This window comes from Grammomys surdaster, unplaced genomic scaffold (genome assembly GCF_004785775.1).
Source record: "Grammomys surdaster isolate TR1022 unplaced genomic scaffold, NIH_TR_1.0 751, whole genome shotgun sequence".
Classification (NCBI taxonomy): Eukaryota; Metazoa; Chordata; class Mammalia; order Rodentia; family Muridae; genus Grammomys; species Grammomys surdaster.
In genome coordinates this window covers 790,723-793,068 of record NW_021605170.1, presented here as the reverse complement: position 1 = coordinate 793,068, position 2,346 = coordinate 790,723, and positions in this window count along the sequence as shown.

Here is a 2,346-nt window from a genome sequence, read left to right as displayed (position 1 = left end):
GCTAATGAGTTTTTCTTCTGTATTTGCTTGAAAATACACACTGGTGCAGTAGTAAACTGCTTTTGTTTAGCTAGGGAGGGACGAGTTTTCCAATTCTACTTTTATATACTCGAGTTAGTCTTTGAAGAACTTTGCTCCCATTTCCTTTTGTCATAATGATAGTGTATGTTCACCATGAGTGAGCTTTTAAAAGAGTATATGTAGCCAGCTTACATGCTTTGTATTTGAAAGACAGTGTTTCTGTCCTTCCTTCTTCCAAATACGAAAGAAAGTCAGACTTCACAGTTGTTTCTTCTTCATAGATATTGGGGCACATGTAAAAAGATTTCTCAGTTTTGTTAAAAATGGGTTGTTTTTTTTTTTTTGTCTCTGTTCTACAGAATGAAAAGTTGTAAAAATAATATACCTTCCTTTCTTTTTTGTTTTAAGCATTTTAGAGAAAAAGAAAAGAAGAGCACAAAGCTGTGCCTGCGGTAGGTCCCGGCACGTTCAGCAAGCAGCTATAAGGAAGGAGCAGAAATTTTTAGAAAAAGTGTCATGGAAGTATGCCCAGATTTCAAAAAAAAAAAAGGTAGAAGAAAAGGAAAAGGCTCAGAGAGACATAGCAGCTCCAAAGAGACCGTAGTCAACCTTATTTTAATCTCTCTCATTTGTAATTTAAAACGTAAACAACCCTGGTACTGTATGATAAACCAATTATATTACTGAGAGTGCGTTACCAGAGTAACTGTGAATCCTCAGTGTTTGTCTTAACTGCCCAGCTCCACAGTCTTCCTGTCCTGTGAGTGCTGAGGCTACACATGTGTATAATACCACCCACCCTGTAAGCTCTGCTGGTGATGCAATGGGAGTCAGGTCTTTCCAGGCAGGTGGTTAATGGAAGTCAGGCGTGTGTGAGAGTTGAGGCTGCCCAGCTTTGATTTTTGTTGACAGTTTAATGTTTGAGTTATTTGGTTTTTGTCATGGATATAGTTAGATTTCTGATTATCAGTGTTGGGATAAAATTGTGGTTTTTGGCTGCTTAGTGCTCCTGTTAGGTACTATTAAATTTCAGTTAGAATATATTTTGGCTTTAAACACTTATTAGAGTTTGAAAGAGGGTGTTTTAAGGCCAACAGATACCCATGTAATAGTAGCAGATAGCCCCCCACCAAAAGGAATTTTGTTTTCTGAATTATATTTGAGTACAAAACTTCAGAAGTCCCATTTAGTTTCTCTTAAGGCATTTGATGTGTCATAGTTTTTGATCAGGGAAATGAGAACTTGACAGTTAAGTGTAAAGTAAAGCTTTATCTAGTCATGGGTATTTTTCTAATTGGTGTTAGTTAGGAAGCCTAGATAGCTCTGTTATATTTTGACATAGGAGGATCATGTAGAATCTCTGTAAAGCAAGTAGATGGAGTATATACAAATGTTTGTAAGTAATAGCTACACAGAATACTAATTTATTTTTAAAATTAGTATAAGGTCAGTGTGTGGGTGTATGCTAGTATTCCTTACCATTTGAGAGGCTGAGATAGGAAGATAAAGAGTTGGAGGCTAGCCTGGGTTATATAGTTGAGACCCTGTCCAAATTAATTATAAATGAACAAGAATAAGATTACAAATGAACAAGATAACTGCCCATTTGTACCTGGCAGAATTCTTTATTAGCCAACTCTCCTTGTTTATTGGCATTTTCTGTTTCTGGAGATGAATACAAAAGATGAATTCTTAGTAATTCCTTCAGAGTAATTCTTTTGTCACTTAAGAGATTCCCCTTTGTATCTAAACAAATAATTAAAACCTTCACAGGTGATATTATGTGCATCTGGATAAAGCAAATTCCTGGTCTAGCTATTTGTCAGGTTGCAGGCTTGTACTGTTATACTAGAGTATATTATACTCGAGAGGCTGCGATCCCGAGCTTGGAGCATGCCTGTGATCAAGTAGTAAGATTCTGTCTCACAATTGCTAGCTTCTGTTGTGTTTGCTGTTATTATAGTCGGTTATCCCTTTTGTCCCTACTGTGTGACATGTATTCCTCTAGAAGCTGATGGTAAGTTCCTGAATGAATAAAGATTGGTGTATGGGGAAAAGAACAACAGTAGAACCCTGGACAACATTTTGCTCAACCGCGTCTGACAAAAACAATCAAAACCATGTTATTCTGTAGTATTTAGTTAGAATATCCACTAACATTGTCTATTTTAAAGGATCACATACTTAGTCTTAGAAAACGTTTGAAAGGTCTGCACAAGCCTGTGGGCTGCCATTGGCCTCTCTTGTAATTTCATCTTCTTATAACCTAGTCTTTAGATAGATAATACCATATTATATTATTGTTTTTATTTTATTATGGTTATT